Source organism: Lissotriton vulgaris, chromosome 1_1 (genome assembly GCF_964263255.1).
Source record: "Lissotriton vulgaris chromosome 1_1, aLisVul1.2, whole genome shotgun sequence".
Taxonomy (NCBI): domain Eukaryota; kingdom Metazoa; phylum Chordata; class Amphibia; order Caudata; family Salamandridae; genus Lissotriton; species Lissotriton vulgaris.
Window position 1 is genome coordinate 1,128,236,064 of NC_141685.1, and position 24,974 is coordinate 1,128,261,037.

A 24,974-nucleotide genomic window follows, 5' to 3' on the forward strand; every position below is an offset into this window, starting at 1 on the left:
GCAAATTCGCAAAATTCGCCCATGCTTAATCTTTTGTTTTTCTGAAATTCAAGGGACAAGCGACTCTCAGCAACTGAAATTTCACGGTCCAGTGTAGAGACAGCTTTTGTTAGGTAAGCATCTAAGGTCCCTCTAAGGCCCCCTCCTGCCTGAGCTTTTAATCCTTTGCTTGTTGTAGTAGACATTGTCTGTCTTGTGACCACTAGCAACACTGAGCCTAACCCACAATTGTAATATTAACAGGTAACCTTTAAGCATAAGCATAACATGCAAATTTTGACCACAAGAAATAGCAGAGGAAGGGAAATTCCACTGTGCAAGTCTTGTAGTACATAATCAGTCCAAATAGAATACCAAAAGAATGCTTACAGTTCTTTAGTCCTTAGGGTGGTAGAACGAAGGGGGGTGGCCCAGCCCAGCCTTGTCCTGTCTTGGACGGGCTTAGACGGGCTTAGACGGGTCCGCCCTTGGCCGGGGCTTAGTCCGGCGTGCCCCGCATGCTCCCGCGACGCGGGGAGCAAGCCGAATTTGAAGCGCCTCCAGGCGCAGGAAGTGACGTTTGCGCTGCGCTATGTGTGCTGGTGAGTGTGGTCCGGAGTGTGGTCCTACTCTTGGCGGCCGATGCAGATCTTGTCACGGCAGGGGGAGAACAACAAGCAGGTGAGCCGGTGAGCTGCCCAGCGTCTGGACGGTGGGGGTAATCTATGGATAGCCAGTGCGGGCGAAAAGGAAATGCCCAAGTCTATTTTCCTAACACACGCTCCACCGGGAGCAAGCCCAATTTGAAGCGCCTCCAGGCGCAGGAAGTGACGTGTGCGCTGCACTAAGCGTGCTGGTGAGTGTGGTCCGGAGTGTGGTCCTCCTCTCTGCGGCCGATGCAGATTTTGTCACTGCAGCAGGAGGACAACAAGCAGGTGAGCCGGTGAGCTGCCCAGCGTCTGGACGGTGGGGGTAATCTATGGATAGCCATTGCGGGCGAAAAGGAAATGCTCAAGTCTATTTTGCTAACACACGCTCCACCGGGAGCAAGCCCAATTTGAAGCGCCTCCAGGCGCAGGAAGTGATGTGTGCGCTGCGCTAGGAGTGCTGGTGAGCGTGGTCCGGAGTGTGGTCCTCCTCTCGGCGGCCGATGCAGATCTTGTCACGGCAGCGGGAGGACAACAAGCAGGTGAGCCGGTGAGCTGCCCAGCGTCTGGACGGTGGGGGTAATCTATGGATAGCCAGTGCGGGCGAAAAGGAAATGCCCAAGTCTATTTCGCTAACACACGCTCCACCGGGAGCAAGCCCAATTTGAAACACCTCCAGGCGCAGGAAGTGACGTGTGCGCTGCGCTAGGCGTGCTGGTGAGTGTGGTCCGGAGTGTGGTCCTCCTCTCGGCGGCCGATGCAGATCTTGTCACGGCAGCGGGAGGACAACAAGCAGGTGAGCCGGTGAGCTGCCTATCGTCTGGGCGGTGGGGGTAATCTATGGATAGCCAGTGCGGGCGAAAAGGAAATGCCCAAGTCTATTTCGCTAACACACGCTCCACCGGGAGCAAGCCTAATTTGAAGCGCCTCCAGGCGCAGGAAGTGACGTGTGTGCTGCGCTAGGCGTGCTGGTGAGTGTGGTCCGGAGTGTGGTCCTCCTCTCGGCGGCCGTTGCAGATCTTGTCACGGCAGCGGGAGGACAACAAGCAGGTGAGCCTGTGAGCTGCCCAGCGTCTGGACGGTGGGGGTAATCTATGGATCGCCAGTGCGGGCGAAAAGGAAATGCCCAAGTCTATTTCACTAACACATCTATCAGTCCTTAACCCCTTCACTATTGTTTCCGGATAATATTAGTGTCGGATAAACCTACCTATAGTTACATAGGTCTTTTCAAGCTTGATTCTTTCAAAAAGGTTTCCTTTTTAATTACTACCCAGTTGTGCTACTTTGGTATACATTGTACCTTTTATGCTCTGTGTCGCTATGGCTAACGTTAATATACCACAACATAGTCGCATTGCTTTCCGCAATCATTTGCAAGCTTATAACGTTGGTTTGGAGGGCATGGCAGTAATTTTAGTGGTGAGTGCTGAGGTTGCTTACCTGTTTGAGATTTTCTACTCATGGGTGACGTTTCCGGCAGCAGATGCGGCTACTCAGGTCTTTAACACTTACACTCACACTGCCTTGCCTGGGGAATATGCCCCTTATAGGACACAGGAAATTCCGATTTCTGCATGGCAGCACTGTGTTTGGTTTAATGGCTCCCTTCCCCACAGTGTAATGGCGATTAGATTGGGTCCTTTGTCCATTCCAGGCGCTTCTTGGCCGGTTTTGGCTGGATTCACCCTGCATCCTCGTGAGGGGCAAGTCCCCATTGCTGAATTACGGACCCTGTATAACTCTACTATCAGTGTTCTTATGGCCCTAGTTCAATACATTAACCGCAATTTCCAGGGCTGGGACCCTGGTGTTGTAACACTTCCAGCTGGACCGAGCGGAATGAAGCTTAATCCTGTGATGGTCAATGCGGTAATGGGCAAGCGTCCCCAAGATAAGGATGATATGCCTTTTTGGCTTGCCGAGAAGTTCAACCAGCTGGAAGCAGTTTTTCCTAATTCGACTAACATAGAAAAACATAGGATTCTTACAATTAGTTTACCCAAGGACTTGGTACCAGAAGCCGGTGACTGCGCGTCATGGGATAGAATGTTTGCGGCAGTGTACAAGAGGTGCTTCGGCACTCCGTCAATGGCTGTCCTTCCGACGGTCATTAAGCGTGTTCAGGACGAACATGGACCTGAGGCTGCGGTTGAATTGGGAATGAGACTCATTGGCACATTTGACGTAGTTTCCGATCTCGTCCTTTCTAATATAAAGGGAGATGCAGTGAACTTTCAAGTGGCTAATGCCTTACGCGATGTCCCCGATGCCGACAAACCCCGACAGATACCGAGAATTATTACGGCGGCTTATAAAACCATTGGCCGCAATAGTTTAAGTGTCAAGCCCTTTTTTGCTAAAGATAAAAAACAAACTCAGGGTGCGAAGTCTGAAACAGACATTCAACCCACAGCTCCAAAGAAAAATTGGAACAGAAACAAAAAACAGGTGAAACAACAACAGAAATAGGAGTTCCGTCCCCCATCACCAGTGCCTGCGTCTACTGAGCGCGTTTATGATTTGCACAATCGCACTACGATTAAGTCGCCTGGTAAATTTCAGATTCCTGATCAACGCTCTCCTCGTTCTTTAAAGGACACATTGGCCTCATCATCCGGGGGTGGAGGCGGTGGAAGAAGTAGGGATGGCCCGCAGAATCGCGACCAGCCGCGCCCGAAAGACGAAAAAAAGGCAAGCAGGACAATTCTTCACAGAAGAGACCCCAATTTCAGAAAAAGAAAGTTGCCGCTTTAACAGCGAGTTATGCCACAGATAGTGAGAACGCAGCTTCAGAATCAGACATGGGCGCTGACGTTGTTGTACAGCATGGCGGATATTACCATAGTGCGAAAGGCCTGCGTCCACTACTGAAGGTGACAGCGACTGACCGATATGTTGTTGTAGAGACAGCTGATACCAGAGTAGCTCCCCCTGATAGGCTTTATGAAATTGTCCTTTTAATTGAAGGTAACATACAAAGTACCATAAAAGGGGTATTTTGGGAAAATCTTACAACTACTTATGACATTTTGTTAGCGGAGGCTGACTGGCCCCCACCTTTTGTTTTTGCAGCTCCAAGAGGGGAGGAGGTGAGCCTCCCTAGTTTCGCACACACGGTCTCCAAGGAGCATGCGCTGAATTTTTCAGAAGAGTGGGCTAAAGCCCTTGCGCCGGCTCTGTACAGTACGCATTGTGGTTGGGATAAATTTTCCGCGCACCACAAGATTCTCTTACGGTCTAAGCCACAGCCTCAACCTCAATATCCCATCCGACGTGAAGCTAAGGCTTCCGTTGCGGAAATCCTTGAGCAATTGGAATATCAAGGAGTGATTGAAACTTGTGTGTCACCAATGAATAACCCACATTTTACTGTGACCAACCCTGACGGTTCGTACCATTTGGTATTGGATTACCGGCATTTGAACTTGCATTGCCGTACCTGTGCAGTACAGAATACCCACTGCTCTGCTTTGGTGGATGGTCTTGTGCAAAAACGGTTTAAAACCATGCTTGACATATCCAACGTTTTTTTTTGCCCACAATTTGGATGGTCTAAGTTCCCAATGGACCAGTTTTACCAGTGGTGGCAAACAACGCCAATTTAAACGCCTGGCCATGGACTATAAGAATAGTCCAGATGTGTTTGCTTCCCGCATTGTCTCTCGCTTGGAGAGAGTTGACCCGGATACGTGTTCGTCTGTGGATGACATTTATCTCACCGACAACGAAATTTGGGCGCATCTGTGTCGCGTTGACCGCATATTTTGTAACTTTGCGGACTTCGGTTACAAATTCAACTTTGCAAAGTCTCACATTGCAGAGTACACAGTATTGTTCCTGGGCTATGAGCTCAACAATGAGGGCTGAGGATTGGCTCCTCACTTCTTGGAGGAATGCGCACAGCTGCGCGCTCCTACAACACTGAAAAAATGACAGTCCTTGCTGGGTTTTTTAAATTTTGGGCGTACTTACATTCCCTAATATGCCCAGCGTATCAAGCCTTTGTATGCTTTGATACATTCTACCTTTACCAAATCATGCTGGCTGCCTGAATATTCAGCCATCTTGCAATCTTTGCATGCTGATCTTTTAGAATCTAAATTCTTACTGACTCGTGATAACCACACCAACCTGGTGATAAGAATCATCCCTGGGGCGGTGGGTTTCACTTACCTTACTTTTAACGAAGGTGACACAGTACCTATCGCTTACAAATGACACTTGTACACTTTGGCTGAAATGCGATATTCCACTGTGGAAAAAGTTTTAACGGCAGTGCAAATGGCGATTCTCAAGGAACGTGCGCTGTCACAGGGAAAACGCATGTTGGTTGTTACCCCGTATCCTGCACTAGAGGCAGTGACGAAAGCCAGTGTACCAAATTCTGAAGCTTTGCACCCGCGGTGGATACAATGGGCTGCATCATTGACGTCTCCGGATGTCACGTTTATGTTTGATGCCTCTGTGATATTCTACCATTCTCTATTTTCTATGGTTTAAGATGAGTCTTTATTCTATCTCTATGATTGTGAGTTATGTATATTCTAGAACTGAAGTATAAGAGAATGTTGAAGAGATCAGATGTGAGTTAGCTGTTATCCTGGTTGGATGGGATTCTTTGTGAAGAGTAAACTTCATTTGAAGATCAACATTTCAAGTCTGAAGACAATTATTTCAAAATACTACACTGGCGTAGTCGGCAGCTCTTCATAAGGATCTCAACACAGGAGGACTTAATTTGTTTATGGTGAGAGATTTATATATATTTTATTTATGAAAGTAATACTTCACAATCTGGAGGAAGATTAATATATGGGCTTATTGGCTAATCGGCACATGCTCATCACTATATAAATTTTGAAGATGCTATTTTTTTAATATAGTTGATTGGGTGCCCTCAATGTGCATAGCCGGGTAACCTATGCTCATCAATATTTTAGCTTTGCATACTACTATTGCAATAGTAGCATCACTGTTTGTGAGCAGTTCCTGTGTTTTACCTTCTGTGGATCTGGAAGTGGATAAGTACGTGCCCATACCTCCGGTCAAAACTTCTTTTCTTTTATTGTGATATGCCTTCAATAAGCATATAATGGAGTATATAGCTTTTTAAAGGGGAGCGATTGTACAGCGTTACGAATTGTTTAGTTCCGATATATATGCATCGTCCGTCGTTGACAGAGGTCTGTTTTTTTTATCCCGTGAAAAGACCTCATGGACAACAACCTATACTGCATCATTTGAATCTTTGAAAGATTCCTTACCTGATCTTGTCCGCGTGGCCTGGCACTCGTCTTCATTCCGACATTGTTGTTTCAGGATTGTCAGTGTTGGATCCTCGGAGATTTCTTCTGTAATCACGTCATCAGGATGTGCATATGACGGTGAACCTACTACGCATCACGTTGCATGCAGGACTTGGGGGCCATTTTGGAGAGTGAAACTACATCGGAAACATTCAAGTGCATTGCCTGGGTGGCGGAAGCAATTTTAAGGCAATCAAGCGCGTTATCTCTAAAAAAAATCTTCAAGTCGAACTCGTAAAATTTCAAACTGTAACTTTGAAGCGATGGTGTGTTACTGAAGCGGTAAACGCTATATGTATATTTTTTTTTTCTTCAATATTTTTTCTCGCTCAGATGAACCAAGGAGATCTTCCAGACTTACTAAATGTCCCAGTTATCTAAATGACTATGTTTGACATGTAATTGACAATATTATTTCTTTAATCTCAAGCTCTATGTATTAGCTTGATTGTCATTTTTATTATGAGGAAGGGAGATGTGTGATCTACCATTCTCTATTTTCTATGGTTTAAGATGAGTCTTTATTCTATCTCTATGGTTGTGTGTTATGTATATTCTAGAACTTAAGTATAAGAGAATGTTGAAGAGATCAGATGTGAGTTAGCTGTTATCCTGGTTGGATGGGATTCTTTGTGAAGATTAAACTTAATTTGAAGATCAACATTTCAAGTCTGAAGACAATTATTTCAAAATATTACAGCCTCCTTACAGTCACAAGAGTTTTTGCAGTATGAATTTGTTCATCCTGAGCCATTGACTATGCGACCTTTGGAGGATTTCCATTGTATCATTTACACTGATGGTTCAGCCCAAGTTGCGCATGGGTCTAAGCACGCATAAGTCTCAGCTTGCGCCATTTTGGTAGGTACCATGGTGAATGATGAATTCAAGTCCAAAGTCGTGCATACGCAGACTTTAGGGAACTGTACCGCACAATTGGCAGAGCTCCAAGCTCTGATGCTTGCCTTGGAGTACGCTGATCCTAGTGTGATGACTCTTGTTGTGAGTGATTCTTACTACTGTGTCCAGTCTTACAATGAAACCCTGTTCGTTTGGATTTAGAATGATTTTCGTGATTCCAAAGGTAGCACGATAAAACATAAAATGATCATTGGTTCAAGTGGCTGAGCATAAAGAGCAGTTGCCAATCGCGTATGTAATTCATACTCTCGGTCATCAGTGCGTGGGAGTTCACGCTGTTGGCAAAAGTTTGGCCAATGAGGCCACAAAACCAGCAGTATCGACATATTTGGTTGCAGCAGTTACACTTTCCAAACGTAAGATTGATGATGACATCTTGGCGGCTGTCGCCGCAACTGAGAAGGGAAGTAAATATTATAAAGGGTTCCCTTCAAAGTATTCTTATCACTTAAGTCCTGATAAAGTTCCTTATGGAACTAGAAGAAAATCTGAACTCACTCTTCCCCCCCATTGAAGGCGAAAGGTCTACTATGGAACTTACCACCCAATATAATGAGGCCCTAACTGACATGTTGGACAAATTAGCACCCATGAAACAAAAGAAGAGCAAAACCCTGCCTTCGAGATCGTCGTTCAACTCTGAACTAAACATGGAAAGAAGACAGCTAAGAGCAATTGAAAGACTCTGGCAAAATAACCCCTCATCAACTCACCTCGAACAACTCAAAACAAAACGTAGGATGTACAACAAGCACATCGCGCACGAAAAATCCTCCTTCTTTTGCGACACACTGAACAATGCATAAAAACGCCCCAAAGAACTCTTCAACATTATCAGACAACAAACATCTAAACCAACTCCGGCTGCTATCCCGGCCTCTAAAGAGCTATGCAACAAATTTGCTAATTTCTTCAGCGATAAAATTCTAAAGATTGAGCTCTCACTGACGGCACATCCACCTCCATCAAAGACCGGCCCGATACTCAGTAAAGATGATGCAAACCCACCCAGCCAACCTACCTACAACTGGCTAACCTTCACTCCCACCACTGTAACTGAAATCATTGATCTTTCCACTGGATCCAAACCCTCATCGCACCTTGAAGACCCCATCCCCGCACAACTGGCAAAACAACTCAAAAACTCCTTAGCCCCCACCTGGACTAGGATCATCAACAGCTCACTGGAAACAGGAAACATACCCGACTGCCTCAAAATAGGCCAGGTAACACCACTAATAAAAAAGGCTGGTGCTGACCCCAACAATCTTAGCAACTACAGACCTGTATCCAATCTCCCTTTCCTAGCAAAACTACTAGAAAAATGTGTTCTCCGTCAACTCTCCCACCACATGGACATCAACAACCTCCTCGACCCACATCAATCAGGCTTCAGGAAAGGCTGTAGCACAGAGACTGCCATCCTAAATGTCATAGATGATATGCACAAATCACTAGACAAGAACCGCTGCTGTCTACTCATACTCCTGGACCTCTCGGCGGCCTTTGACACGGTCGACCACAAAATACTCATCAACACTCTCACAGATAGGGTAGGTGCCAATGGGGTGGTTGCACAGTGGTTCACATCCTTCCTTCAAAACCGATCTCAAAGAATAAAAATAGGAAACTTCACGTCCGACCTACACCCTATAACTAGAGGTGTCCCTCAAGGGTCAGTGCTATCACCCGCACTATTTAACATCTACATGGAGCCACTCACCATCATCCTCAAACAAGCCAACATTCCCTTCCATCTCTATGCCAACGACACCCAGATATACCTTGAAACCTCCTCCCTAGCAGACATGCAAAGACTAAACATCACCCTAAGAGAAGTACAAGAGTGGCTATCCCGCAACCATCTGAAACTAAATCAAAACAAAACGGAAATTCTTCTCCTAGCCAGCAAGGAAAAGACCCCGCAAATCACGGAATGGCTTAAGGCTATTGATGCTCTAGACTGCACTCTCATCCCAGCAGACTCAGTGAAGTCATTGGGTATCACTCTGGACCCTAACTTGGATATGATTAAACATATCAAGAGCACCGCTAAAGGTGCCTTCTTCAACCTAAAGCTATTACCGTATTTTCCGGCGTATAAGACGACCTTTTAACCCCTTAAAATTTTCTGGGAAGTCGGGGGTCGTCTTATACGCCGGATACAAAAATTGGCGGTTTATTTCACATAGCGCGGACTTCACCCGAAGGTGTCAGACCGCTCCTCAGTTGAAAATGGTGGCACTTAGGGAACTCCAGCACAACAACAAAGAACGTAGGCGATGGTTGCACTGTGCAACAACACAATATCAGCCCGTCGGCGGTCTTGAAAATAAATTACCGTACTTGTACAGTTACAGCCCGTCGCCAGCCAGAGGCAACTCAAACGCTGCGCAAGGTTTAAAGTAAAACAAATGGCGCCGTGAGCCCTACCTAGACTGCAGCTGCACATCCCCCCAAGGTTTAAACTAAAACAAATGAACAAATGGCGCCGTGAGCCCTACCTAGACTGCAGCTGCACATCCCCCAGGCAGACGAGGCGCTCCTCCACGTGTGCTGATCTCTCTCTCCTTCCGTAATTCTTACGCTCATCGGAAGGAGAGGAGCGTCAGTACCACATGATCTCAGTCCATGGAGATAGAAAGGGGACTGTAGGACGTTAGGAAGTGGGGGTCGTCTTATACGGCGAATATAGCATTAAACCTACAGTCTGTCAATGAAAGTAGGGGGTCGTCTTATACGCCGGGTCGTCCTATACGCCGGAAAATACGGTAAGTAAAATCAAACCCTTCATCCCACCAACGGACCTCAAACAAGCCACGCAGTCCCTTGTCCTATCCAGATTAGACTACGGGATTGCCACCCTCACAGGTGCGGCTAAACTACACCTGGCTCCACTGAGAGCAACACTAAATGCAGCAGCCAGAATGGTGTCGGGAGTAAAGAAATATGAACATATCACTCCTGCGCTAACTGAACTCAAATGGCTCCCAGTAGAAATGCGAGCTAATTTCAGAACCGCCTGCCTCACACACAAAGCTCTACACACTGGCAAACCCACCTATCTAGCTGCCAAACTCAAGAAAGCGGGACAGACAAGGAACCTCAGAAGCACTAACTCTCTGCTTCTCATCCCTCCGAAAACCTGCAAACAAAAGACTCTATCTAGGTACTTCACCGGAAATGCACCCAAAATTTGGAATGCCATTCCCATACATATCAGGACGAACTCCTCCTACAGAGCCTTCAAGAGCCAGCTCAAAACGCTCTTCCTAAACCAATACCTCACAAAGTAAAAACGGATCCCCTTCAACTCCAGACCACAAGACAAAAGACCCAGGAACTACGTCAAATCGGTTTAATAAGCCCCCTTGACCTTGAACTCACTACTTACCTGGACACTCTTGGTGCAATAATCTGTTTTTTAACAATGTAATCTATCTATAACAATATTGTAAAGCGCTCCGATACCACCGGGTCTGGCTAGCCCTATAGAAAACTCCAAAAATGAAACAATAAAATAAATAAATAAAATATGTGAAAATACCGGACGTTGGTGAAAGATTGATTCCCAACGTGGGCCGCAAATCCACACTGATTACAGCTGCCCACGAAAGTGTTGCATCTGCGCATGCTGGCGTTTCTGCTACTGTATCTCAGTTGCAACAACGTTTCTGGTGGCGGGGACTCTACAAACAGATGCGTGATTATGTCCTTCAATGTGACGTTTGCCAGCAGATTAAGCCTTCAACTGCTACGCGTCCGCCCCAGACACAGTTGTACATTTCTAATAAAACACTTGGTTGTGTTTACTTAGATCACTGCGGTCCTTTTTCTTCTGATACTGTGTATAAGTCCATCTTAGTTGCAGTTGATTCATGCACAAGCTTTGTGTTGGTGGGGCCACACCGCAGCGCTGATTCGCGAACTGTCATAAGAGACTTGCGTGCCTTTGTAGGGATTTTTGCCTGCGGCACCTTCCATTCGGATCAGGGTCCTGCTTTCGCCTCTAAGGTGTATAAGGATGCCATGACTTGGTTGGGGGTCCAAGTCAAGTTTTCGTCTCCATACAGACCTGAGGGTAATAGTGTTGTGGAACAAATGAACTGAGATTTAAAGCAGTCTTTGACAGCTAGGGTTATAGGCACTTGCAGGAACTGGCTGGCCCACCTCAATAGCATGCAGCGTGCCTTTAACAATCTCCCTAGAAGGTCTCTGGGTGGGCGGACCCCATACGAAATGCACTTTGGTATCAAGATTTTCATCCCGGACCTTGACGGTCTAGATCAGGCTGCAGTTGCTGCCTCCTTTGACGTAGATGAACATTGTAATGTTTTACAGGATCTACAAAAGACGAGAGACAGTCTTGTAAAGGAACACTTGCCCTCCACATCTGATGCTGCGTTGCAGATTCCGGTAGTTGGCTGGCTGCCCCAAGTTGGAGAACTGGTTCGAGAGATCGAAAGCAAGAAAGAATTTGGTCCCTCTTATCAAGCTCCAGTTCCAGTGTTTGGAGTGAAGGGCACAGGAACAGTCATTTGACCTCCACTTCCAGGTTGTAAAGAAAAAAGGTACATCTCCATTGACAATGTCAAACTACACAGAGTGGCCTATTCTTCTTAGTATGACTCCGGCAGTCTCATGTCCATCGATTTTGAGAAATTCTGTTCTGGCCCTGGCTCCTAACCCCAGGCCTGATGTTGCCCTCGAGATGCCTGGCGTTTCAAGTCCTTTCTTGAGTTCACCACCTGATGCTCACCTTGATGAGACTGAATATACTTACCCCACTGACTTATCGATGCCCCATTTGCAAACTTGTTTGGCCACTGAATCCAGATATTCATTTGACACTGACTCTCACACATCGAAGGCCCCTTTAAAGATCTCTGTTTTTGCAACATGGTTTAAAAAGCATTTTTTGATTCCTCCTTGGACCTACATTTGGCTGGTGCTTTTTTCGATTTACCTGTTCATGTCAATTGGATTTGTGGTGTATTTTTTCCACCTTGTCAACGGACACTATGTTGAAGAGAGAACATGCATTCGACATATTAACGGAACATTGGCTCCCCATTCCTCATCACACAGATTGAAGAGAGACCTGGCTTTTGTTAATATCACTGCTTGGCACGTCTTAGATGGGATTGTGTGGGATGCTATTAGATTTCAAATCCATGGGCCCACAGAGGTTATTAATGTCCCAAATGTATTAAGGGTTTCTATGGGGGATGTGATTAAACAAAATATACATTCTGATGATTGGGATGTTTCGGCCGTAGAAGCTTTGTTTTCTGATTTGAAATATTATGTTGCCTTTGATGCTTGGATTGGATTGGATTGGATTGGATTGGATTTGGTTTTTGTATAGCGCGATAGCTACCCGCAGGCGTCCTAGCGCTTAGGAGTGGGAGGTGTATGTGGCAGGGGGTTGGGTTATCTACTGAAGAGAAGGGTTTTTCGCTTTTTCCGAAAAGGCAGGATGTTAGGCTCTGAGCGAAGGGAGAGCGGAAGGGAGTTCCAGAGTTTTGCCGCATTTACTGAAAACATTCTGCCTCCACCCCTCACTCTTTTAATCCTGGGGTTGATGGCTTGGAAGGCATGGGACGACCTAAGCTGTCTGCTGGGATGGTAGGGGGTGATCAGGGTGTGGTTCAGAGTTGCTCCTTTCCTCCAGTAAGCACGGTGGGCAATACACATGCTTTTGAAGTGGATTCTTTCCCTCACTGGAAGCCAGTGGAGATCTTTTAGTTCGGATTGCACAGATTGGCAGCAAGGGATGCGCAGGAGAGTGCGGGCAGCGCAATTTTGAATCACCTGGAGTTTTCTTAGAGTTAGTTGGGCGGCTCCTAGGTAGAGGGCTTTCCCGAAGTCCAGCTGGGAGAGGATTAGGCCCTGGACCATGATCTGTCTTGCCTTGGAAGGAAGGAGCGGAAGGATCTTCTGAAGATTTGTATTTAGATTCTGCGAATTAAGGTGATTTATTTTGTTATCAACACTTTGGCAATCACTACCTGCATAAAGCTAATACCAGGAGGAATACTGTTAGTTACACACAATGGAAACAGTGTCCCGCTCCTGTACAAGGCAGTTCCCCTTCTCTTTTATAGAGATTCACTTATTTTACTGATTTTGATCAGTCAAATCCCAATGCATTTTTATCTTAAAATGACTGAACAGTCCACTTTCAAGGTTAGACTTACCCACACAAAATTATTGTATTCGAAGTCCTTTTTAGACCAATTGGCTGTTGGGGGCTACGAGCTGTGGAAAGATACTATTGATCTTAAATCTGTTTGGGGTTCTAAAGATTGGCAAGTGCAAGGAACAGAGGCTTTGCATCGTGCATGTCTCATCCCGAACCATATGTTGTTTTTGAACTCTACAATTTCACAAACACCTTGCTTTGGATTGCTGCTACTAAAAAATTAAATGCTCCTTTGTTGGACCCGGCCCTTTTGGCAGGTTCACCCCGAGACTTTTTGCTTTTTCCTAGCCTGTTCTTGGAACCTGGTGTTGGTGATTTTAGGCCTCTGCGCACTTTTTCACTGTGGTACAGTGTAAAGTGCTTGAGCTCTCTGTGTATGTGTGGTGAGTGACCTGCCCTCCCATAGGAATGAATGGGGAATATGTATGCCCATGGTAGTTCCTGATGTGTGGGGAGTGCAGGGGCGAGTTTCATATGTACGAACTTGTGAGAGTGAATGCTGCATAATGATATATGCGGCATGAGTGTGTCTAGTCTAGAAGTGCCACTTTTAGAAGTTGGCATATTTGTGTAATCTGTGTCTGGCGTGTGATTTGCTGGTGAGCCTGGTCCAGGAGTGCCTGGGCCTGCTTGTGGATTGACTGTCTGGTTTGAGGGTGACGGGGGCTGGAGAGCCCAGGAGGTTGTCTGAGTCGGCCCGTGGATGAAAGGCTGCATCTGCTGCCAGGGAAGTGGGAGGAGATGGCACCTGGGAGTGACCAGGGCTGTGCCTGCCTGACCACAATGCTGGCTCCACCTCCCGCTGGGCGACTGTCACCTCTGTCCCTAATACTGAAGAGAGTTCCCTATAAAAAGTTCTAGCTGGTTCTCACACTGCCTGCACAAAGACTTCAAAGACTTTTCCCTGTATAAGAAGGGGCTGTGTCCCCTTCCAATTTGTTCTTGTTTTCTGACTTGGATCCTACCAGGGGCGTCCCATATGATGAAACTCCGCCAGAAGGGTGGTCTGATGGGAATATCTCAGCCAGCTGTAATACTCTTCACTATTTACATTCTCCTGTTTTCTTAAGTTTCTAGTACAGCAACACATACACGACCGATCATTTCCATGTGTGTTTGGGTTCAGTCTATGACGTTGGGAAATGAAATGGTAGGTCGTTAAATATATTCCCTTGACCCTCCTTAAATTTGGTTATTGACATATTTTGCATATACATTGTGGGAGTGAGATGTGTTATCGCTTCTGTCTCTCTCACATGACCGAGGTCACATGTTGGACATCGGATATATTTTTTTAATAATTGTTTTTCTCAATTTCACTTTTTTCCACCCAGCCCTATTGGCTTCCATATTTCCGTTGCTAAAATTGTCAATTTATGGAGTTTGTTCCCATTTTTTCACTGTGGCAATTTGAACTTGGTTCTGACTATCGTTCTTGAACTCTGCTTTCCAAAATTGCCTCTTTTTCTTATCCGTGCACGGATCAAGGGAGGGTGTCATGGGGATGAGCTTTGCCTTTACACTGTGTTAAGTTGACATGAGCTTATTAGAAGTTTAAACACCATTTTCCCTTTCTGCTGCCTTTGCACATGGCACACATTATTATAAATGTTTAGAGTGTAGCAGAGTGTTTTGCTTCACACGAGAATATTATGTTTTTCTATACTAGCAGCCTTGCTTGGGATGCTTTGTGTGAACAGTGAGTGCAGAGGCCTTCAAGGTTATTTCAACACAGTGGGGGTTGTTCTGACTGATCAGCGCCCATTCTAGACATAACATATATGCAGCTATGGCCACCTCTGATTTTGGCACGTTTAATAATGCACTGCGTAGGCATGATCACACACACTTGGAGAACATTTGCATGCAGAGAGCTGGTGCAGAAACTGATGTGATCATTTCTGCTAGGACCAGAGGTGTGGAGCCGCCCTTGTAATCCCAAGAGACCTTCTGTAGATATAAAATAACCTACTAGCAAGGGAGGGTGAGATATAGGTGTATTCTAACCTGTTTTTCATTTAGCATTGTAACATGCTTTCTCCATTTGTATTTTATGGAATAGTAACTATGCTGATAATCTTGTTGCTTATAATATGTCTGCTTGTATTAGCTAAGATACTGCGCCTGAGAATACGGCATTAGAAATAAATATATGCAAGATGGCCGCCGTAGCTCTGTAGAGGAAAGTCGCTTATTCTCCTCTCTCCTATCCTAGGATGTGAATGGACTCGTGAATACGGGGATGTGGGTCCTGGCTGGATTGTTATCTCGCATCACGGCAGGAGTATTCAGGCCAGGCTTACTAAGGAGATTTTCAACTAATGCGGGGGCAACTTTGTTTAGCTGCTGGAGAAATTTAATTAATGGTGCTAAAGTACCCCCTAAAATGTCGCAAAAAAGTAAGCTGGATAAGGACAAAGATAAGGAAAAAGACAAATCAGTACCATCTGGGCCGATCAAAGGCTCAGCAGCAAGAGAAGGAGCAATCCCAAAAGTACCAGCCACTATTGCCAAAAAACAAACAGAGCATCTTAACCGATCCACTAAGAGCGCCCTGCTCAGAAAGACGGAAAGACAAGAAAAGAAGATCGAAGCAAAACCAGAGACCCGCTTAGCAGCGAGTAAGGCTCTGGACCCAGAAGGGAAAACCCATCGCGTACAAATGGTGACAGCAAAGGAGCAGATGCGGCAGTCGACCTTACCGGAATCCTTTACCTCAAAAGCACCCCAGCTGGTTCAGGTGCAGACGGCCGACCCTCGACAATCTGGGGCAGCGAGCGGACTCCCAATGGCAAAGCAGATTGAAACAGGAGCTCCGCGGCTTTCCGCCGGGCTGAACGCGCGCGCTGGAGAAACAGCAGACCGCGAGGACGCAAGCATCGAGGACCCGGTTGCTGGGCAACCACTGAATGCTGCGGGAGACAGTACGCAGCAAGCGTTGCAGAGCACTGCTGCTGAGAAGGTGAGCGAGGGGGGAACAGAGAAAGCCGGCTCAAAAGGTAATGCGCTAGAGCATCTGGAGAGGCACAATAACATTCAAATGTTAGATGCGCTGCTAAATGTCGAGATAGGTTTAAACAATAAAACTTTGCAACACCCCGACCCAAGCTGGGGGAGTACACAGAGCCTGGGAGATCAACAAGAGCTTGAGTCTGACCGAGACAATGGTAAGGGTGACAGAGAAGACAGAGCCATGAGGGGAGGTTCCCCTGAATTTTTTTTCAGTCAATGAGGGCTCTGATACAACAGACATTAGTGAACCCGAAAATGAGGAAGAGGGGAGCAGTACAGATCAGTCTTCAGGCTCAGCCACAAGTAAGGACTCCAGGGATCTAGCGACCAAGAAGAAAAAGAAAGTTGGAGTCAGAAGAGACGGAAGAGGGTCCAGAAGCAGTATGAATAAGAAACTGTCGTGGGACTACTCGGCTACGTCAGAGACCTACCAGGAAAATGATCAGAATGAGGGAGAAAATGATGGGAGGTCAAAATCTCAAAATGTAACTCTGGAAATGTTGTTTGGAACTCTGAAGCAGATGCAGTCCGAGGCTAAAGCAGAAAGCCGAAGAGCAAAATGAGACACAAAAAAACTTTAAGCTTCTCTCAGAAGAGTAAACAGAAAGCAGGAAGAGGTTGAGGTGAGAGTAACTCAAGTTGAAGAAAGGACTAGCAGAGTGGAAGATGAGGTAACAGATTGGAAGACTTTTAAAATGGAACAAGAAAAGGTAGTGGAAGACCTACAATGGAAGCTAGAAGATTTCGAAAACCGCCAAAGGCGGAACAACGTAAGACTTTTGGGACTTGATGAAGGGCGGGAGGGACAAGATCCTAGAGGATATGTGGTCAAAGTATTAAAAGAAGCCTTCCCAGAATCAAAATGGCAATGGGAATTAGAAGTGCAAAGGGCCCACAGATATCCTCTGTTTGCAAGGAAAAATCGTGGGGGGCAAGAGAATGCACTACCAAGAGCAATGCTGGTCTTTCTAGGGAACTTTTTAGCAAGGCAAGAAATAATTGATAAAGCTAGACCTGATTCCAGAAAGACAGCTGACGGAAAAACATTCTTTGCCAGACCAGATTTCTGCCACGTTACCGTGGAAAGAAGGTGGAAGTTAAGGCAGATGATAGTACCCTTCCAAAAACAAGGTGCAGAAGCTTATTTGTTGTTCCCGGCAAGACTGAAAGTAATTAGGAAGGGGTACACAAAGATGTTCACGTCTGAGATAAAAGCGGGGGAGTATCTTGCAGAGATCACGGAATTAGACAAAAGAAAGGAGAGTAGAGTCAGAACCCCGCCGAAAACCCCAGCAAACAGCCCACCAAAAACCCCGTAAGTGGTAATAGCAAACAAAAATACACATAGATATATTTGACAAATGAAGGATCAGGATAAGAGAGAGTGGCGACTCTGCAGACTACAGGGGCTACACATAGGTCAGGATTGACCTATTTGCCTGTAGCAAGGGGGGGTGGGATCCAAAGGGGAGGGAGGCAGAGGTGGGGGGGGGGGGGGGGGAAAGACATGCACCTAGGTGGTGGTTGCAAGCACAGTACACGTAGGAGAGTAAAGGAAGATTTGGTGGACAAGTTACACAATAGTGTTGTAATAAAAACTGTTGGTAAGGAAACAATGAAGCTTATTGAATATTGCCGGCACAGGTATATACAGGTATATACAGAAAGTAGGAAAAAGTATGATCTATAATGACTTGTAGGATAATCTCGATAAACATTTGTGGACTAAATGAGCTAAATAAAAGGCTTAAAACTGTTGCCCTGTTAAAATCATTAAATCCCGACTTGGTGTGCCTACAGGAAACCCACATTGAAGGCACGAAGGCTTATTTACTAGACCAGCTTGGTTTTAACGTACTAGCGAAAACTAACCAAAATACAAAGACGAGAGGGGTGGCTATTCTGGGTAGGAGACATGATATGCAGGTTAAGAGGAAGAAGGAGGATCAGTGGGGTAGATGGGTTATAGCAGAACTAATGTTCAGGGGGGAAACTATTACGGTTGTCTCGGTTTACGGATCCACAGGAGATGATCCTGATATTTTCCAATATTTAGACATAGAACTAGCGCAATGGCCAGAACCCATCATACTCTGCGGTGATCTGAACATACACGATGCAGACAGTAGCTTTTTAGATCCTGGTAGGAAATACACAGGGAGGAAAAAGAGGACTTATAGAGCCTTAGCAGATATGGTAATGAATAACTCATTGGAAGATCCGTGGTTAAAATGTCACCCAAATCTAGATGGGAGCACCTTTTTCTCAGCCCCTCATCAGATAATGGTTAGGTTGGATTATTTTTTAATTACGAGGGGTCTGATGGATAGAGTAAAGATAGATAGGGAACCAAGGATTATCTCAGATCATAGTCCATTAGTTTTAACCGCAATAGTTGGGCAAAGGAGAAATAAAGAGTTAAGACAATGGACCTTTGATAGAACACTACTGCAGGATCAATGCTATAGGGAAAGAATGAGTAATTGGATCAAGGAATACTTTGAGATAAACAGGGGTACATCATCACCAGGGATAGTGTGGGGCGCTTTTAAATCCGGTATAAGAGGGGAAACACTGAGCTATGTTATCAAGACTCAAAGAAACTTGAAGGCAAAAGTTGAACAAGCTAATAAATTAATCAGGGAAGCAGAGGAAGCACTTATTTCAGCTATACATACACACTCTCCAATTGATCAGATATTATTGAAAATAGTTGCTCTTAAAGCTGAAGCTATGGATGGGATGGCGAAAAAGACAGTTGAGAGGTACATAGCAAATAAAGAAAAGGTATATGAACTTAGTGAACGAGTGGGTCACATATTGGCTGTGCGAGCCAGACAAAGGGATGGGTTGGCTGATTTTAAGGAGATTAAAAATACTCAGGGAGTTAGGGTTAAGGAAGCTGAACAGATTAGAGAGGTTTTTAAACAATTTTACACGGAACTTTACACCTTAGATGGTCAGGAAAGGGAGGAGGATATAAGGACTTACCTAAGTGAGATAGAGCCCTAAGTGCTACCAGAGGAGTACAGAAAGGGGTTGGAAGAGATATTGCAGTTGGATGAACTGATTGAGGCTTTGAGGGACCTACCATCAGGGAAAGCAGCTGGTCCGGACCAGATACCGGTAGAATTTTACAAAATCATTCAACCATCTCTCTTAAAAGAAATGTTTAATGTAATGCTGCTAGCACAAAAGGGTGAGTCTGTTCCAGAATCATGGGGCGGTGCAGACATTATTGTAATACCGAAGAAGGGTAAACCCACAGATGTCCCGGGGTCCTACCGCCCCATTACTTTAATGAATGCAGATGTCAAGGTGTTTTCCAAAATTTTGGCGAAAAGGTTATCGAGGGTAATTGAAACATTGGTAACTCCTTCTCAGCATGGTTTTATACCGGGTAAGGGAACAACCCAACATACCAGACAAGTAATCACGGTATTTGATGCAGCAAACACTTTAGAAGATCCTATGGCTGCTCTGTTTCTGGATGCCGAGAAAGCATTTGACAGGGTCTCCTGGAGGTACTTGTGGGAATTTCTAAGATGGAACGGTATAGGGGTAGGATATATAAAGGCCCTGCAGACCTTATATATAAACCCGACGGCCAAAATAAGGGTTAACAGAGGACAATCATCTGCAGTTAATATCCAGAGAGGAACAAGGCAGGGGTGTCCCTCTTCTCCTCTGCTTTTCGCTTTATATCTTGATCCCTACATACGAAAGTTGGAAAGCAATGTTCAGATTCCACCGTTAGTTCTAAATGGTTGTAGATTTAAAACGTTAGCATATGCCGACGATGTGGCCATTCTGACTGCAAAACCTACAGTCGCTATTAGAGCAATTGAAGATGAAGCTGTGAGATTCGGACAGTTTTCAGGATATAGTTTGAACAATACTAAAACTCAGATTGTAAAAAACCAGTGGGTAATATGTAACGATGACAGAGTGGTGGGAGCGGCAACTTATCTAGGGGTGTTAATTACAGCAGAAGCAGATAAGATTGTTAAAAGCAACATGGACCCTTTGATTGCTCAAGCTAAAAAGGATCTGGAAAAAATGAACAATTTACACCTATCGCTGGTAGGCTGCACAAATATCATCAAGATGATGATTTTACCTAAATTTTTGTACTTTTTTAGGGCTATACCTCTGTTGTTTGAAGCCAGCTGGTTCAATGGTATAGAGGCCTTATGTAATAGGTTCATCTGGGCACACAGGAAGACCCGGAGGGCCTATAGATTTATGACACTTCCTAGGGAAAAAGGGGGATGGGTGCACCAGATTTTCGTTTATACTATATGGCTACTGTTTTGCAATATATACAAGGTCTAATTGGGGGGAATATTGATGATGTAAGAATGCAAAATATGTCTACTGAGGTTTATGCTGTTGTACTAGGGGCAAATGCGTTTAATTGTTTTCTAAAATGTACAGATTTTAGCTACTTCAAGAGAACCAGGTTCAAAACTGTTATGGCGGCAGTTACGGTATGGAATGCTTTTTTAAAGAAAGTCAAGATGGGGAGGTATAATAGATATGTCTCCCTGATTAATAACAGATCACTCCCAGTGGAAATATTCGCTGATCAAACAATGGCAGAGTGGGCAGTAAGTGGGATTACGCAAATAGGAGATTTGTTTGCTCAGGATGGTTTTAAGCAATTCTCAGATTTGCGAGACACATATGGTATAGACAACAGGGGTTTTTTCAAGTACCTGCAGATTAGAAGTTTTTTAAAAAACAAAGTGGGAGGTCCAGCAGGCTTTAATAAAATAGAAATAACGGAGAAAATAAAGAGCATGGGGGACTGTACAATTAGGTCCTTTTATGCAACTTTGCTGAAAGAAAAGCAGGATGATCTAGAGAAATTTAGCATGAAATGGGCAGACAAATTGGGAGTTGAAAGCAATCTGTTTCTTGATTCCCTAAATTTAGGATGCACAATATTAAGCGCTGCCCCTCTGCAGTCCCAGCATTATAAAACATTATATTTTCTTTATTTTACGCCTGCAAGGATAGCAAAATGGGGCGGGAACACAGGAATTAATTGCCCCCGCTGCGATGAGTTGGAAGCAGACAGTATACACATCTTTGCAACATGTCCCCAGCTACAAGCATTGATTAAAGAGATAGAGGGGTTTTTAGCAAGGTCCTTGGGTATTGTGATCTCTCTTACACCATCTTGGATTATGTTAGGAGTGGCTGAACGGGAGCAGGATCAGTATACAGAATTTTTGTTTGTAATAATGGCAGTTTACAGACTGACAATAGCCAGGACTTGGCTAGATAAAAATCCCCCAAAATTTCAAAGCTGGTTGGCAAATACACTGTACGCTTATAATATAGAGGAAAATATCTATGCTCAGAAAGGGAGGAGAGGAAGATGCTTGGGGAGAAGAATATGGGAGCCATTAAGTAAATGGAAAGAGAAGCAAAGAAAGGATGATTAGGGGGGGGGTTGGGAAGATTGTGGGGACCTTAGTTAATTAATTGCCCTTTATTCTCTGTTTTCTTCTTTATGGTTTGTTCTAGATTCCTTTATTGCTTAATATGCTAATTTAATTTGGTTGAATTTATTCTCTGTATGGCATATCTCAAAGATGGAACTTATATATTAGAAATTAAGCAAATTGCTGTAATTGTTAAAATGTACTCTGTGTAAGTTGAACTGTGCTTATTTTTGGTGAAGAAAAATAAAAACTTTAAAAAAATAAATAAATAAATAAATATTTCAAACTTGCACATGTCTCTATATACTCCCCGTTTTGGACTGGTATGAGAGTATAATGAAAGAGTGTTCATGTGTTCCACATTGCCTGAGGTATTCTAAGTTCCATGTTCTGGGTTGTCTAATCATTGGGGTTATGGAAGAACCAATGAGACACTAATTGCTAGTCTGGTAGGAGATTGTGGCTACTAAGGTGAGTTTACGCACCCTTATTCACTGAGGTTCCAAGTCTCTATGCACAGTTCTGTGTACGAGCAGAATCCCTGCTACAGGATATCTGCCCTAGTGTTGTGCACTCCTGGAACATGCTGGACTTGTAGAGAGATGTTGTGAAGGAGCAGCCATTTCCAAATCTCCAGAGCTTGTTTTGACAGGAGCTTTGACTTTGTACCTCCTTGCTTTAATCGGTAAAACATTGTCGTTGTACTGTCCGTCCTTACTAGTACCGTTGAATCGTGGATACTGGGGAGGAACGCTTGTAAACCTAAGAACACTGGGCCTCATTTATGAGGCTGTGCGTCACTTTTACGCCGCCGGTGTGTCACTTTTTGTGACGCACCAGTGGCGTAAACAATGCGCCTTGTTGCGCCATATTTACAAAGTGCCGCATCTAGGTAGATCCGTCACTTTGTAAACCCCTGTGCCACATTATATCTGCGCCAGGTATAATGTATGCAAGGGGGGCGTATTGACGCAAGGAAGGGTCGTAGAAGTGACGCAATGAAATCTATGAGATTTCACTGCGTCACTTTTAAGATGCCGTTGCGTCAAAATCTTGCGCCTGCCTCACAGCAGGCGTAAGACTGACGCAGACCCTTTCACATGGGACTTGCCCCATGGGAAAGGACACATTGCTGGAGTTGCACCACTTTTGTGACACACTCCAGCAATGCTTCACTTTTGCGCTTACAGATACGTCAGAAATACTGACGTATCTGTAACTCCTTGCGACATGATGCGTCATACATTAAATATGACGCATCAGGACTGTCGCAAGGAGTGCGCACTGAGAAGTGATGCATCGCTGCTTTCATGCACTGATTCGTCATTTCTCATAAATGAGGCCCACTGCTTTTAGCTCCAACAGGTAGATATGAAGTTGACCAATATCCTTGTAATTCCAGGTCTTGGAGATGTGCCCCCCAACCTTAGAGTGATGCTTCTGTCAACATAACATAACTGGGACATTGAGGTTCGAAGAGCAGACCTTTTGTCAAATGTTTTCTGATCCTCCACCATGACAGGGCCTCTTGGATCTGAGGAGTAATGGTGATCCGATCTTCGAAGGACCCTTGGGATTGTATCCATTGTTTGTCGAGAAGCTCTTGGAGAGGCCTCATGTGCAATCGGCAGTTGGGAAGCAAGAGGATACAGGAAGACATCATCCCCAATACGGACTTGAAGATTCTCACTGAAGTGCACTTTTTTGTTTGCAGATGTGACGCTTCTTTCATTGTTGGCTTCATCTCACCCTACTCTACATGGCATTCAATAATTTTGCAAGCAGGGTTGCCAATTCTTTGAAATATATTTCCTAAAACTACCATGAAGCCATCAGGCCCCGGGGATTTTTGCAGCTTCAATCAGGAGATTGCAGAAAAAAGCTCCTCTACTTTTATGGGCTTCTGGAGAGCTTGCGTCTGTGCATACGGCAGCTGCTGCAGCTGTACAGCATCTAGAAAAGCCTTGTTTTCTAGTCCCCGTTGCTCGTCCTTTTCATAATAGTTGTGCTTGATCTGGAGCAGATCATATTCAACCCTGTCAGTGTCAAGCATTTACAATGGTGCCCTTGCTGATTGCAGGGCGCACTAGACCTTGGTCATGCCCCTATGTTTATTCTCTTCCTCTAATCTGTGGACTTGGTCTTCTAGCTGTGTGTGTTTAATGGCATGGTCCCTGTTAATAGAGGATGCTAGGGAGATGAGGGTGTCCCTTATGGTGGTTTAGAAAGCCTCCCATAGCGTATAGGTATCTATTCCCTACTGATCGTTCACCTGCATATAATGTAGTATTGTTTGCTTCTATAGAACTCTTATTTTGCTAACTATGAAGAAGAATGTCCCTTAGTCGCCACCCAGTCCCTACGCACCAACCCGAAATAGGTACCCAGTGCGGTCACACCGTTCGCACCGCCCTAACCTGCTCAAGGTTCATATGACCTCAGTGACAGAGTCACAGTGACTGGATCACTGTTGCGCTAGGCCGGGTGTGCTGCTTCATAGGCCTGCCTGCAAGACTGGAGATGAACTTCAGTATGGATTGTGGTGGACAGGCCTTCAAGGTTAACCCACAATTCAGACCACTAGGGTACACCTGCTTGTGCTAAGACTTCAAGCCTTCTAAGGTCTAGTGGGGCCTTCTAAGGTCTAGCATGGGAATATGCTCGCTCAGTAGAGTGGTCTGGTGGACTGGTCATGAAGGCTGAACCCGGTTCCAAATTCGACAGCTCTGGCCATAGTGCCACATCCTCTCCCCCACTGAGCACCATACTGCCCCACTGAGAGAAACTCGCACTGCCCTCAGCTACAACCTAATTGTGCCCGCTATAAACACTTGGATGTGGCTCAATTCAAATTATGCACTTGATAAGAGTAATATGCTGCCTAACAAAAACAAGCATTTACAATGCAATGGTTTTGCCTTTGTTAAAGTTAGAGCTATTGGCATTGCTCTTGACATTATTTTTATTTATGTTTTTTTTCAACATAAATAAATGGCATTGTCATTTACAATAGCAGGGCAGGGCCCAGGGAAGGGGGGGCGAGGAGAGACGAAGGAGAGCTGCGGGCTCAGGAAAGGAGGGGGGGCGAGGAGAGACAAAGGAGAGCTGCGGCTCAGGGAAGGGGGGGGCGAGTAGAAACGAAGGAGAGCTGCGGGCTCTTGTTGTAATGCTTGCATGGTTGAGTTGGTGGATGCATGGATGAGTGCATGCATGGATGGGTGTATGATGGGTGTATGGATAGATGCATGAATGGGTGGATGGATAGATGCATATATACAGCCAATCCCTCAACAATTTATGCAATCCACCAACCCCTGGTATAGCTTCATGGTACTACTAAACACCCGAGACCAACAGCTGCCGCCCAGCAACAGGATCCATAACTCCATAACTGCCACCAATAACAGAGTGACTCTAAAACAGACTCGAGACCAATAACTGACAGCAA